General features: G+C 44.0%; 1 pseudogene; it reads left to right on the top strand.

Moving 5' to 3' along the window:
• Window positions 1–15,704, top strand: part of LOC132207694 (utrophin-like) — a 127,644-nt pseudogene that overhangs the window by 76,526 nt on the left and 35,414 nt on the right.

Here is a 15,704-nt window from a genome sequence, read left to right on the forward strand (position 1 = left end):
ACCTTCTCTGGACTGCCTCCAATGTTGAGGTTTCTTTCCTTTGATAAAGGGCCAAAAGTATTTGCTGTGTTTGAGATGTGGTCTGTCTAGTACTTTGTATTGTTTTAGCAATACTTCCCTCTTCTTTTATTCCATTCCTTCTAAAGGCCAACAGGAGACTTCCTTGTTAGTTGCTGAGCATGGTTGCTAACTTCTTATGATTCATGCACAAGGACCTCCAAATTCCTCCTGTACTGCAGCTTTCTGCAATCTTTTTCCATTTTAATAACATATAGCTCTTTTATTCTTCTTGCCAAAGCACATAACCTGACATTTTCCACATTATATTCCATCTGCCAAGTTTGTGGCCATTCACTTTGCATGGAAACATAAGAAGTAGAATGAGAAATGGGCCATTTGGCCCTTCACGCTTGCTGTATCATTCATTATGAATATATCGAATCACCCAACACAGTAGCCTGTTCCTCCTTTAACCTTATATCCTGTGATCCACTTAGTTCCAAGTGCTAAACCCAAACTCCTTTTTGAAACTGTGCAATGTTTTAGCATTGATTGATTTCTGTGGTAGTGAATTCTGTAGGCTCATCAGTCTCTGGGTGAAGAAATATCTCCTCGTCTTAGTTTAAGGGTATGAAGAATGACTGTGACTCCTTTGATCTGTACATCCCTGCCATCAAGAACATCTGCCCTCCATTTGACTTGACTGGTCCTGTAAGAATTTTAAGCTTCGATGAGAAGCCCCTTCATTCTTCTGAATGCCAGTGGTATAATCTTATCTGACGCAACCTCTCCTTATATGCCAGTCTGCCTTCCAGGAATCAGTCTGCGAAACCTTTGCTGCACTGTCCCTAGAGCAAGAGTGTGCTTCCTCAGATAAAGAGGCCAAAACTGCACGTAATATTCTTGGTATGTAATTGCAGCAAGACATCCCCACTCCTGAATGCAAATTCTCTCACTCTGAAGGCACTTCTGCTATTTGCCATCTTAACTGCTTGCTGCACCTGCATGCTTACCTTCAATGACTGAAGTACAGGTTTGCCCAGATCTTATTCTACATACCCATGTCTTAATTTATATCCATTCAGTTTTTGCCTTTCCGTTTTTGCTCCCAAAGTGGATAATCTAACATATATCCGTGTAATACTGTATCTGTCTCACATTTGCCCAGTCATTCAGCTTGTCCCAATGACACTGAAGCATCTCTGCATCCTCCTTACAGCTCACCCTCTCATCCAGCTTTGTGTCACCTGCAGATTTGGAGATATTGCATTTGATTCCTTTGTTTGAATAGGTGGGTAGCCGGAGTCTGAGCACAGATCCTTGTGACACACCACCTGAGTCTGCCTTTGGAAAAAGACCATTTATTCCTATCCTTTGATACTTGCTGACCAGTTTTATTTCCATCTCAATATACTACGGCAATCCCATGGGCTTTAATTTAAAGCACTAATCTCTTATGTGGGATTTTGTTAAAAGCCTTCTGAAAGCCCAAAGAAACCACATCCAGTGGTTCCACCCTCATCAACTGAATGAGTTACATCCACAAAGAATCCCCTAAAAATTTTCAAGTGTGATTTCCCTCTGTCCCTTTCATAAATCCCTGCTGTCCCTGTTTGATCTTGCCACAGATCAGCTGTTAAATATTTTATAGTAAAGAGACCTGAAATTCCTCCACCCAGCGAATCCATTGTTCCTGGTATTATGGCAGGGTGTGGGAATGTCCTTAGTCACCTGAGGAGCCTGGTACAACCAGAGAAGCCGGGTTTCAAAACTTACGAAGAAATAGTAGGAATAGTGGCAGCTGAGAGATGAGCACCAACACAGACTCACAACTGCCATTGGTGTGAAAGAGCACTTCACTCAACAGCAAATTGCTGGTATAAATTAGTCGTATGCAGAAACTGCGGCAATAAAGGGCCCATTGAATGGGTGTGTTTGAGAAAGAAATATGAACAGAGTACAGCAAAAGTACTGAAAGTGAAGAGTAGGAAAAAAATCTACATGGTACAATGACAGCATGGATAATCTGCTAGTTTCACTGGGAGGACCATGGCTGGAAAAAAAATCAAACTCAGTTGGGTTGAACTGAGTTGCTTGTCAGATTCTGAAACTGATTCATTGCAAAATTCTAAAGAAGTGTGCCATTATTGTCATCGGGATCTGGGAGACATGGGGAAGACCTCTGTCGAATTGAAAATCAAGTATGAGAGTCAAGCAAAATGTTGCAAGGCAGGATCAGTGCCTCGTGCAATCAGACTAAAGGTTGAGGCAGAATTAAACCTACTTGACAGGGCTCAGAAAGGATTTCCAATGATGTTGCCAGGGTGGAGGATTTGAGCTATGGGGAGGTTGATTAGACTACTTGGCCTGCAGTTTTGGAGGCTGAGGGGAGAACTTGGAGGTTTATAAAATCATGAGGGGCATGGATAGGATGAGTAGCCAAGGTCTTTTCCTTCAAGTAGTGGAGTCAAAAACTAGACGGCACAGCTTTAAGGTGAGGGGGGAAAGATTTAAAATGAACGTAAGGGGCAACGTTTTCCAAGCAGAGGATGGTGTGTGTAAGGAATGAGCTGCCAGAGGAAGTGGTGGAAGCATGTACAATTAGGATATTTAAAAAGCACTTGGATGGGTACATGAATAGGAAGGGTTTAGAGGATATGGGCCAAATACTGGTAAATGGGATTAGATTAATTTAGGATATTCTGTTCGCGTAGATGAGTTGGACCAAAGTGTTCTGTTTCGATGCTGTACGCCTCTATGACACTATGACCATAATTGAGTGACACTGGTCAAGATTGGAATCCTTGAATCCAAAAATGATTGGCCCACACCTATCATTCCACTGATAGATGGAGTATACATCTGCGTTGCTTACAAGTTCGCTACTAATCCAGCACTATGTGCTGAGCAGTATGCTTTGCTTGTAATCGATGACCTACTTGTTGGACCAGCTAGAGGTCTGCTTTTCAGTAAGATTGACCTTAGTCAAGTCTATCTCCAGATGAATAGAGATCCTAAGTCACGGGAATACTTGATTATTGTGACACGTAAAGTAGTATTCAAAAACAAGAGATTTCCATTTGAAATCCATCTGTGCTTGGATTATTCTAACATGCCATGGATCAGATTTGAAGTGGATTGAAAGGAGTCCAGTGTTACCAAGACAATGTTTTACTCACAGGGAGAACCTAAAAAAGAGCATCCTCACAAGTTAGATTTGAAGAAGTGAGGAAAACTGACTGTGATTTTTTAAAAAAGATTTCCATACAATACTAAGGCCATATCATTGATGCCATGGCATTATACAAGTCCCCTTCAAAAGTAAAAACTGAAGTTCACTGTGGGATGCTGTAAATCAGACACTTAGGAGAGAATGCTGAAGGATTTTAGATTACCCTTGCCAAATGAGTTGACAACAAACAGTCCTTATGTAGACATTTTCTACTTTGAGCAAGTAGGGAACACTCTGGCAACGGTAGGACAAATTAAGAGAGACAGTCAAAATAACCCACGACTACGTGAGTGGTGGGTGTGGTACTGCAAATGGAGCAACTGGAACTGAAACCACATGTCATGTGGAAGCTAGAACTATCTATACAAGGAGGAGGTCTCCTGTGGGGAATGAGGGTCATCACTCCACCACAGCTAAGGAAACGCACGTTAAAGGTCAGGATCGGGATTCCCAGAAGGTATGTTGCCTCCCTGGTGCCAGGGTCCAGGACGTCTCCGATCGGGTGTATAAGGTTCTAAAAGGGGAGGGCGAACAGCGAGAAATCGTGTTACATATTGGGATTAATGATATAGCCAGAAAAAGGATTGAGGATATAAAAAGTGATTTCAGGGAGTTAGGATGGAAGCTGCAAAGCAGGACGAACAGAGTAGTGTTCTCTCGTTTACTACCGGTGCCACGAGATAGCGAGGCGAGGAACAGGGAGCGGGCGCAGCTTAACACGTGGCTGCGCAGCTGGTGTAGGAGGGAGGGCTTCAGATATGTAGACAATTGGGATGCCTTCTGGGGAAGGTGGGACCTGTACAAGATGGACGGGTTGCATCTGAACTGGAAGGGGACCAATGTCCTGGGTGGAAGGTTTGCTCGAGTAGTTTGAGAGGGTTTAAACTAGTATGGCAGGTGGGTGGGAACCTGAGCTGTATACCGGAGGTGAGAGTTGATGCAGGTGAGGCAGTAGCAAGAGGTAGACCAGCTAGTGGGAAGGATTTTCCCGGGAAGAAACCAAGGGATCGGTTAAAGTGTGTTTGCTTTAACTCAAGGAGTATCAGGAATAAAAGTGATGAACTTAGAGCATGGATCAGTACCTGGTGCTATGATGTTGTGGCCATAACAGAGACATGGGTTTCTCAGGGGCAGGAATGGTTGCTGGATATTCCAGGGTTTAGAGCATTTAAAAAGAATGGGGAGGGTGGAAAAAGAGGAGGGGGTGTAGCACTACTAATCAGACAGGGTATCACAGCTACAGAAGCTTCCATTGTCGAGGAAGATCTGCCTACCGAGTCAGTGTGGGTGGAAATTGGGAACAGCAAGGGAGTAGTCACCTCGTTAGGGGCTTACTACAGGCCCCCCAGTAGCAGCAGGGAGATTGAAGAAAGCATAGGTCGGCAGATTTTGGTAAAGTGCGGACGTAGTAGGGTTGTTGTAATGGGTGACTTTAACTTTCCCAATATTGATTGGAACCTCCTTCGAGCAGGAGATTTGAATGGTGCTGTTTTTGTAAGGTGTGTTCAGGAGGGTTTCCTAACTCAGTACGTTGACAGGCCGACGAGGGGAGAGGCCATTCTAGACTTGGTGCTCGGAAACGAGCCGGGGCAGGTCTCAGATCTTGTGGTGGGAGAGCATTTTGGTGATAGTGACCATAACTGCCTCACATTGTACATAGCTATGGAGAAGGAGAGGATTAGACAAAATGCGAAGATATTTAATTGGGGAAGAGGAAACTATGATGCGATTAGACATGAGTTGGGAAGCATGGACTGGGAGCAATTGTTCCATGGTAAGGGCACTATAGACATGTGGAGACTGTTTAAGGAACAGTTGTTGTGAGTGATGAGTAAATATGTCCCTCTGAGACAGGCAAGAAGGGGTAAGAAAAAGGAACCTTGGATGACGAGAGCTGTGGAGCTTCTCATCAAAAGGAAGAAGGTGGATGCTTTGGAGAGGGTTCAGAGGAGGTTGACCAGGATGCCGCCTGGACTGGAGGGCTTATCTTATAAAGAGAGATTGACTGAGCTCGGACTCTTTTCATTGGAGAAAAGGAGGAGGAGAGGGGACCTAACTGAGGTTTACAAGATAATGAGAGGCATAGATAGAGTTGATAGCCAGAGACTATTTCCCAGGGCAGAAATGGCTGACACGAGGGGTCATAGTTTTAAGCTGGTTGGAGGAAAGTATAGAGGGGATGTCAGAGGCGGGTTCTTTACACAGAGAGTTGTGAGAGCACGGAATGCGTTGCCAGCAGTAGTTGTGGAAGCAAGGTCATTGGGTTCATTTAAGAGACTGCTGGACATGCATATGGTCACAGAAATTTGAGGGTGCTTACATGAGGATCAATGGTTGGCACAACATCGTGGGCTGAAGGGCCTGTTCTGTGCTGTACTGTTCTATGTTCTATGTAGCTTACATAAGGTGGACGAAGCTAGGGTCAAGCTCAGTTCTAGAGGATTACAGGCAGGCGAGGAAAGAGCTCAAAAATGGTCTGAGGAGAGCCAGGAGGGGGCACAAGAAAGGCTTGGCAGAACGGATTAGGGAGAACACAAAGGCATTTTACACTTAGGTGAGGAATAAGAGAATGGTCAAAGAAAGAGTCGGGCCGATCAGGGATAGCATAGGGAACTTGTGTGTGTGGAGTCTGAGGTGGTAGGGGAAGCCCTAAATGAGTTTTTTGCTTTTGTCTTTACGAAAGAAACAAACTTTGTAGTGAATGAAACCTTTGAAGAGCAGGTGTGCATGCTGGAATGGATAGAGATAGAGGAAGCTGACGTGCTGAAAGTTTTGTCAAACATTAAGATTGACAAGTTGCCAGGCCTGGACCAGATTTGTCCCCGGCTGCTTTGGGAAACGAGAAATGCAATTGCTTCGCCACTCGCGAAGATCTTTGCATCCTCGCTCTCCACTGGAGTCTGACCTGAGGACTGGAGAGAGGCAAATGTAATTCCTCTCTTCAAGAAAGGAAATAGGGAAATCCCCGGCAGTTACAGACCAGTAAGTCTCACGCCTGTCGTCTGCAAGGTGTTCGAAAGGATTCTGATGGATAGGATTTCTGACCATCTGGAAGAGCATGGCTTGATTAAATGCAGTCAACACGGCTTTGTGAGGGGCAGGTCATGCCTCACAAACCTTATCGAGTTCTTTGAGGATGTGACTAGAAAAGTTGATGAGGGTCGAGCTGTGGATGTCGTGTATATGGACTTCAGCAAGGCATTTGATAAGGTTCCCCATAGTAGGCTCATTCAGAAGGTCAGGAGGAATGGGATACAGGGTAACTTAGCTGTCTGGATACAGAATTGGTTGGCCAACAGAAGACAGCGAGTGGTAGTAGAAGGAAAATATTCTGCCTGGAAGTCAGTGGTGAGTGGTGTTCCACAGGGCTCTTGGTCCTTGGGCCTCTACTGTTTGTAATTTTTATTAATGACTTGGATGAGGGGATTGAAGGATGGGTCAGCAAGTTTGCAGATGACACGAAGCAAGGAGGTGTCGTTGACAGTATAGAGGGCTGTTGTAGGCTGCAGCGGGACATTGACAGGATGCAGAGATGGGCTGAGAGGTGGCAGATGGAGTTCAACCTGGATAAATGCGAGGTGATGCATTTTGGAAGGTCGAATTTGAAAGCTGAGTACAGGATTAAGGATAGGATTCTTGGCAGTGTGGAGGAACAGAGGGATCTTGGTGTGCAGATACATAGATCCCTTAAAATGGCCACCCAAGTGGACAGGGTTGTCAAGAAAGCATATGGTGTATTGGCTTTCATTAACAGGGGGATTGAGTTTAAGAGTCGTGAGATCTTGTTGCAGCTCTGTAAAACTTTGGTTAGACCGCACTTGGAATAATGCGCCCAGTTCTGGTCGCCCTATTATAGGAAAGATGTGGATGCTTTGGAGAGGGTTCAGAGGAGGTTTACCAGGATGCTGCCTGGACTGGAGGGCTTATCTTATGAAGAGAGGTTGACTGAGCTCGGACACTTTTCATTGGAGAAAAGGAGGAGGAGAGGGGACCTAATTGAGGTATACAAGATAATGAGCGGCATAGATAGAGTTGATAGCCAGAGACTATTTCCCAGGGCAGAAAAGGCTAACATGAGGGGTCATAATTTTAAGCTGGTTGGAAGAAAGTATAGAGGGGATGTCAGAGGCGGGTTTTTTACACAGCGAGTTGTGAGAGCATGGAATGCATTGCCAGCAGCAGTTGTGGAAGCAAGGTGATTGGAGACATTTAAGAGACTGCTGGACATGCATATGGTCACAGAAATTTGAGGGTGCTTACATGAGGATCAATGGTTGGCACAACATTGTGGGCTGAAGGGCCTGTTCTGTGCTGTACTGTTCTATGTTCTATGTTCTATGTAATGAGAAGGGAATCATTGCCAATCTAGCTGTGCAAGATTTCTTAGAGATGAGTGACCATAACATGATAGAATTTTTAAAATCAGGATGGAGAGTGAGAGAGTTGATTTTGAGACCAGGATGCTGTATCTTAATCATGAAAGCTGAAGATATGAGGCATGAAGTTCGCCTTGATAGATAGGAAAGAGTTGCTTAAAGACATGTCAGTGGATAGGCAATGGCAAACATTTAAGGAACACGTCGGGGGACTGCAACAACTGTTTAATCCTGTCTGGCATTAAAGCAAAATGGGTAAGAGGGCCAATCCATGACTTAACAAAGGAAATTAGCGATAGAATCTGATCCAAGTAAACGACATTTGAGGATTGGCAGCAATTTCGAATTTAGCAAAGAAGGACCAAGGGATTGATTAAGAAGGAGTAAATGCAGTACAAATGTAAGCATACAGGGAACATAAAGACTGACACAAAGAGTTTCTATAGACACGTGAAGAGAAAGCGACTGCTAAAGACAAATGTTAGGAAGGGCGTTGACCAGTCAAGGGAAGACGGACAGGTCAAGGAGGCATGGATGAGGCTTGTAGGTAGGAGGTGGGGTGGGGGTTAGGGTGTAACTCTAACCCTAAACCTAGCCCTAACCCAAACTCTCAGTCTAATCCCCACTCCACCTCCTACCTACCAGCGTAATCCCTGCCTCCTTGACCTGTCTGCCTTCCCTTGACTGACGAACCCCCATCTTAACTCCTCACCAACACTCACTTTTACTGGCTCCATCGCTGACTCTTTGATCTGTCTGTTTCCTCTCCACCTACCTTCTACTCTATCCATCTTCTATCCACCTCCCCTTCTCGCTTTATTTATTTCAGAATCCCCTTCCCCTCTCCCATTTCTGAAGAAGGGCCCAAACCTGAAACGCCATCTTTCCTGCTCCTCTGATACCACTTGGCCAGCTGTGTTCATCCAGCTCCACACCTTGTTATCTCAGATTCTCCAGCAATGGCAGTTCCTACCATCTCTGAAATGGTATGTTGGCCTTCATTCCGAGAGGTTTTGAGTACAGGAGCCAGAATGTGTTTTTGCAGTTGCACAGCGCCTTAGTGAAGCCGCACCTAGAATATAGTGTGTGCAGTTTTGTGCTCCCCTTCTGCAGAAGGATGCTGTTACTCTCTTAGTTTATCAGTGCACCGAATGTTTATCAGGCTGATTCGGGGGATGGCAGATCTGATGTATGATCAGAAATTGACTCGGTTAGGATTGTTTTCGCTGGAATTCAAATGAATGAGGTGGATCACACAGAGACTTATAAAATTCGAACAGGACTGGACAGGATAGATGCAGTTCCCAGTGGTGGGTGTGTCCAGAACCAGGGGTCACAGTATGACGATTCAGGATAGACGATTTAGGATGCTTGTGAGGAGGTATTTCTTGACCCAAGGAATGGTGAGCCAGTGGAAATCATTACCAAAGGAAGTAATTGATGGTAAAACATTGAACGTATTCAAGACATGGCTAGATATAACACTTGGGGTGAATGGGATCAAAGGTTATGGAGAGAAAGCAGGATTAGGCGATTGAGTTGGATGATCAGTCATGATCAGAAGGAATGGTGGAGCAGACTCGGAGAGCCAATTGGCCTCCTCCCTGCTCCTATCTTCCATGTTTACAATAGCCACTCTCTGAAATGCAAAGCTTGAGCAATTGTGCAACTTTGAGCTGGGTGCTGGGAGTTTGGTCAGTAACGAAGTTAGGTAAGGCTCGGCAGGACAGCGCTTGTTGCTGTTTCTAACATTTTCACCCTGTAGGACTTGGTCCTTGCTGTGCTTCAATGGAAGAAGTTAGCTAATTGGAGATATCTGCAAGTTGTTAAGGTTCCAATGGTTTAAAGTGATTTGGGGAAGTGTGGTATTGTTCATAAAGTACATCATGAAGATAAATAAGATAAAAGAGAAAAGAATGACGAGAGTAAGATGAGGGCCAATCAACCATAATAGTGGGAAGATGTGTGTGGTGTCAGAGGAGATAGGGGAAGCACGAAATGAATATTTTTCAACAGTATTCACTCTAGAAAACGACAATGTTGTCGAGGAGAATACTGAGATACAGGCTACTAGAGTAGGTGGGATTGAGGTTCACAAGGAAGAGGTATTAGAAATCCTACGGAGGGTGAAGATAGATAAGTCCCCTGGGCCGGATGGGATTTATCCTAGGATCCTCTGGGAAGCCAGGGAGGAGATTGCCGAGCCGTTGCCATTGATCTTTAACTCGTCATTGTCTACAGGATTAGTGCCACATGATTGGAGGATTGCAAATGTGGTTCCCCTGTTCAAGAAAGGGAGTAGAGACAACCCTGGTAATTATAGACCAGTGAGCCTTACTTCAGTTGTTGGTAAAGTGTTGGAAAAGGTTATAAGGGATAGGATTTATAATAATCTGGAAAGGATTAAACTGATTAGGGATAGTCAGCACGGTTTTGTGAAGGGAAGTTCGTGCCTCACAAACCTTATTGAGTTCTTTGAGAAGGTGACCAAACAGGTAGATGAGAGTAAACCGGTTGATGTGGTGTATATGGATTTCAGCAAGGCATTCGATAAGGTTCCCCACAGGAGGCTCTTGTACAAAATGCGGAGGAATGGAATCGTGGGAGACATAGCAGTTTGGATCGGAAATTGGCTTGCTGAAAGAAGACAGAGGGTGGGAGTTGATGGGAAATGTTCATCCTGAAGACCAGTTACTAGTGGTGTACCACAAGGGTCGGTGTTGGGTCCACTGCTGTTTGTCATTTTTTTTAAATGACCTGGATGAGGGTGTAGAAGGATGGGTTCGTAAATTTGCAGACAACACTAAGGTCGGTGGAGTTGTGGATAGTGTCGAATGTTGCTGTAGTTTGCAGAGAGACGTAGATAGGCTGCAGAGCTGAGCTGAGAGGTGGCAAATGGAGTTTAATGCAGACAAGTGTGAGGTGATGCACTTTGGTAGGAGTAACCAGAAGGCAAAGTACTGGGCTAATGGTAAGATTCTTAGTAGTGTAGATGAGCAGAGAGATCTCGGTGTCCATGTACACAGATCCTTGAAAGTTGCCACCCAGGTTGACAGGGCTGTTAAGAAGGCATACAGTGTTTTAGCTTTTATTGATAGAGGGATCAAGTTCCGGAACCAAGATGGCATGCTGCAGCTGTACAAAACTCTGGTGTGGCTGCACTTGGAGTACTGCGTACAGTTCTGGTCACTGCATTACAGGAAGGATGTGGAAGCTTTGGAAAGGGTGCAGAGGAGATTTACTAGGATGTTGCCTGGTATGGAGGGAAGGTCTTACGAGGAAAGGCTGAGGGACTTGAGGCTGTTTTTCTTCGAGACAAGAAGGTTGAGAGGTGACTTAATTGAGACATATAAGATAATCAGAGGGTTAGATAGGGTGGCTATGAGAGCCTTTTCCCTGGGATGGTGACGGCGAGCACGAGGGGGCATAGCTTTAAATTGAGGGGTGAAAGATAGAGGACAGATGTCAGAGGTAGTTTGTTTTCTCAGAGAGTATTGAGGGAATGAAACGCTTTACCTGCAACTGTAGTAGATTCGCCAACTTTAGGTACATGTAAGTCGTCATTGGATAAGCATATGGACGTACATGGAATAGTGTCGGTTAGATGGGCTTCAGATCAGTATGACAGGTCGGCACAACATCGAGGGCCAAGGGCCTGTACTGTGCTGTTATGTTCTATGTTCTATAAACAATTGCACCTCCCAGTCGCAGACCATTTTAACTCCCCCTCCCATTCTTTTGACGACCTGTCCATCATGGGCTTCCTGCAGTGCCACAATGATGCCACCCGAAGGTTGCAGGAACAGCAACTCATATTCCGCTTTGGAACCCTGCAGCCCAATGGTATGAATGTGGGCTTCATAAGTTTTAAAATCTCCCCCTCCCCCACTGCATCCCAAAACCTGCCCAGCTCGTCTCCTCCCCCAACTGCATCCCAAATCCAGCCCAGCTCATCCCCGCCTCCCTAACCTGTTCTTCCTCTCACCTAACCCCTCCTCCCACCTCAAGCCGCACCTCCATTTCCGACCTACTATCTCATCCCGCCTCCATGACCTGTCTGTCCTCCCCGGACTGACCTATCCCCTCTCCACCTCCCCACCTACACTCTCTTCTCCACCTATCTTCTCCTCTATCCATCTTCAGTCCGCCTCCCCGTCTCTCCCTATTTATTTCAGAACCCTCTCCCCATCCCCGTCTCTGATGAAGGGTCTCGGCCCAAAACTTCAGCTTTTGTGCTCCTGAGATGCTACTTGGCCTGTTGTGTTCGTCCAGCTTCACACTTTGTTGTCTTGGATTCTCCAGCATCTGCAGTTCCCATTATCTCTCCCTTCAGCCCAACTGCCTATTTTCTGTTCTTTGACCAATTCTGAAAACATGCTAATATACTATCCCAAAATTATGTGTTTTTTCTTATATTAGGTAAACTTCGGGCGATATTTTTTCAAGTGCCATTTTAAAATCTAAACACAATACATCTACTGGTTCTGTTTTATCTATCCTGTCTGTTACTTACTCAAAGAATTTTTTAAAAATTGCCAGGCACAATTTCCCCACCATGAAGCTATGCTGACTTTGCTTGATTATATTATCTGCTTCCACTGTTATGGACTCGATCAAATCCCCACACATAGGTATCAAGGAGACAACATAGACTCAAACTTTTATTTAAAGACAATTCTAAGGTGCTGTGTTCCAGATGTAAATCGATTGGGCACACCACTCAGCTTTAAGCAAAACCACTTTCCCCCCAGTTAAAATGCAAGCAAAAGAAAGAAGAATTAAGATTAGTTTAACTCTACTGGAAAACTTAATTGAATAATATATTACTTAACTACCAAACAACAACTGTTCCAATATCATAATATCCCACAAACACATCTTGGCAAAGGCAAAGTCAGTAAAACAGATTGTCTCACATGATTCTGGTAGCAGAAAGAGAACCCCTGCTTTTAGCACACAGAGAGAGAGAGAGAGAGATAACAGCTTCCACAGCCAACTTCAAACCTCAACAACTGTCGAAATCTCAACGAAAACCTTGGTTCTGTGGGAGCCTGACATGACCCATTCATACTGAGATAGTAAGAACTGCTGATGCTGGAGAATCTGAGATAACAAGGTGTTGAGCTGGATGAACACAACAGGCCATGCAGCATCAGAGGAGCAGGAAAGCTGATGTCTTGGCTGAGACCCTTCTTTGGAAATTACCCATTCATGCATGCTGCTTTTGTTGTTACAACTTCCAAAAAATAAAACCCCAAGGCCTCACGAGTTGTTTATTGGTTTCGAGAAGAACACAAGCCAGGACAAAATACACCTCTTAAAGCCATAGTATTGCCAGACCACATGACCTGCTGTTGCAGCTTTTACAACAGACTGCAATATTTTCCCAATGAGAGGTTGCCTATTTTTTGTCATCCTTCCTTTTCATATCAAGTTGTTACATTGGCAGTATTCCCATCTACTGCTTGAAATGTTCCAGATTCCCAGGATATTTGGAAGATGACTGTCAGTGCATCCAGTATCTCTGTGGCTACATCTTTTAATATTCTAGTGCAGAGTACATCAGGTCCAGGATACCTCTCGACCTTTAGCCCCATTCGTTTCCCGAGCACCTTTTCTCTGGTGATATTTCCTGTCTGCTTTTTGCTCTTTGTTCACTAAATATTTTTGAGATGGTATTTGTGCCTTTTGCTGTGAAGACTGACATAAAGTATTTATTTGTCTCATTTGCCATTTCCTGATTCCCCATTATTATTTTTGCAGCCTTCATTCTTTAAGGGATCTGCGTTCACTTTGACCTCTTCCTTCATTTGTTCAAATAAGCTCTTATTGTCTGTTTCTTTTCTATTTCTCAGCTTTGAAATCTTTCCTTATTTCTGGTTTCCCACTAACCTTGGGCACTAACTGTTGAATTGGCAGAACATTGGAGAGAATGCTGAGGATATGGAAGTTTTGGTCTGATAAATAGTACTCGACATGGTGCTGTTGCCCCAGCTCCTGCTCAGGTCTCTCCCAGTTGAAATGCCAAATAGGAGCCTGCCCATGCTCTTCACATCTGCCCTGCAGCATTAAATGGCTGGAGGCAGGACATCAGGCACCCTCTTGGATGGAAGTTCTACCTTGTCAAACTCCTGGCCACTTCGAGCTCAGAAGAGTCTGAAGTTGCTGATGGCTGGAGGGCGGGTCCCCGACGAGAGGTACGGAGTGGCCGAGGGTTGTTAGGGGTTGTTGAAAGGTTGGATGAGAGTTTAAGGGTGTGAAGTGCCTAGGATCAGGCCAAGGGGCCTGCGAATGAGGTTCCCCTTCCAACTCACGGCCCATGAACGTTTTCTAGGCTGGATTATGCATCTAAAGCTGACTGTCTTTCTGATTGACATCTATCTCCTTAGGCAATAGAGGGGATCTCTTAAATTGCCATCAACTGGTCTCAGCAGGCCAAAGGATAGGCAGGCTGCTTGACAGTTCCCCAGAACTTCCACACATATACACACAGTGCCCTCCAGATTTTATGTGTTTCTTCCCACCTTCGTATCTGTGGGATGGGGCTGTATAATCGAGCTCATGCAGTGCTAAAACAAAGAAGTTATCCTGAACCTTGAAATAGGACTGGAATGATGCAGCCAAATCTGGTGACTAAACTTCAAGGGTAATAATTTTGGTAGTATTGAATAATAATGATGGAATTTACCCAACGTATTTTAGGAATGTGACATTTTATCAACAAATTTAACTAATGCTATTTTCATTGGAGTACAGGGGATTAATAAGTAGTTAATGAAACATAAAGGATTATGATCAGTTGGGGTAAAATAAACGTGGAAAGGCTGTGTTCCCATGGCTGATGGATGATGTTACAAGGAGAAGGGAATGCATTCATGTTTTGGGGAAAAGATGTAGGGTTTGTAAAGAGGAATTTTTTTTAAGCAGTCAATGTTCATGGGCCAGGATCTTGCTGCCTGTGGAAGGGTTAGAAGCCGAGAAAATCAATGATTTCAGTCACATGAATGCATATCTCTGGGCGCTTCATTCCTCACATTGCCATTAGATTTTATTTATGGAGGTTCTGTTATATTTCGAGTGGTTCGACTGGCATTTGATGTTTTGATGAAGTTTGCCAGATTTTGTTGGCATCATGTGAACTAACATTGAATTGATACTTGCTTAACTACTAATTATTTTTGGTAGACGCTGTAGAACATACCATATGTATGACAAAATAGCAAAATTACAAGAGAAATCTAGTTCAAAACCTAGGTAACAGAGCACCTTTTTAAAATTAACAAGAATGTGTGATTAACACACTTAATAGCTGTGGCATAGTGTGATTTAAAAGAATGCTGATTACCAGAAGTGAAATATGGGTTGTAAGATCCACTATTTTAAACGGGTAAAGAGCCAATTAGATTGTACTTTGGATTTGGATGTCGTGAGAATGAACATTGGTTGAAAGAGATGGATGTTTGAGGTTAAATTGTTGTGAGTCCTGCTTCATAAATATAAAGGAGGGCTTCATGACATAGAAAGCTACTGTTCCTCCACCATTGTTCTGCAGAAATTACTGAACCAAACAACAGAATATGACCAGCATCACTGACGGTTCCCTCGTTAGATTTGACATTTTGCATTTGAGAAGGAAATGGCCTGTTTCCATCATTCCAGAGTTCTTTTGTGAATCCTTGTATTTATTTCGAGGCCAAATAAAGGAATTAATTTTATTTAATAGCTCCAATAAGTTAAAACTGTAATTGAAGTTAGTTTTCTTCCTCCTTTGTAGTGGATCTGTTGGAGTTGCACACAGCACAACGCGTCTTGGATCAACACAAATTGACACAAAACGAGCAACGTCGAAATGTGACTGAAGTAATCAACTGTTTGACGACCATTTATGATGGTTTGGAACAAAATCACTTGGTCAATGTGTCACTCTGTGTCGACATGTGTCTGAACTGGCTGCTGAGCGTCTTTGATACGTATCTATGATTTACACTTTAATGTAGTATGTTTAGATTGTCCTAAGGTGCATGAAACTGCATGCGACGTATTGGATTTTGATATGTACATGATCAGTTAAGTAAATGTGAAGATTGTTGACTGAT

This window comes from Stegostoma tigrinum, unplaced genomic scaffold (assembly GCF_030684315.1).
Source record: "Stegostoma tigrinum isolate sSteTig4 unplaced genomic scaffold, sSteTig4.hap1 scaffold_124, whole genome shotgun sequence".
Taxonomy (NCBI): domain Eukaryota; kingdom Metazoa; phylum Chordata; class Chondrichthyes; order Orectolobiformes; family Stegostomatidae; genus Stegostoma; species Stegostoma tigrinum.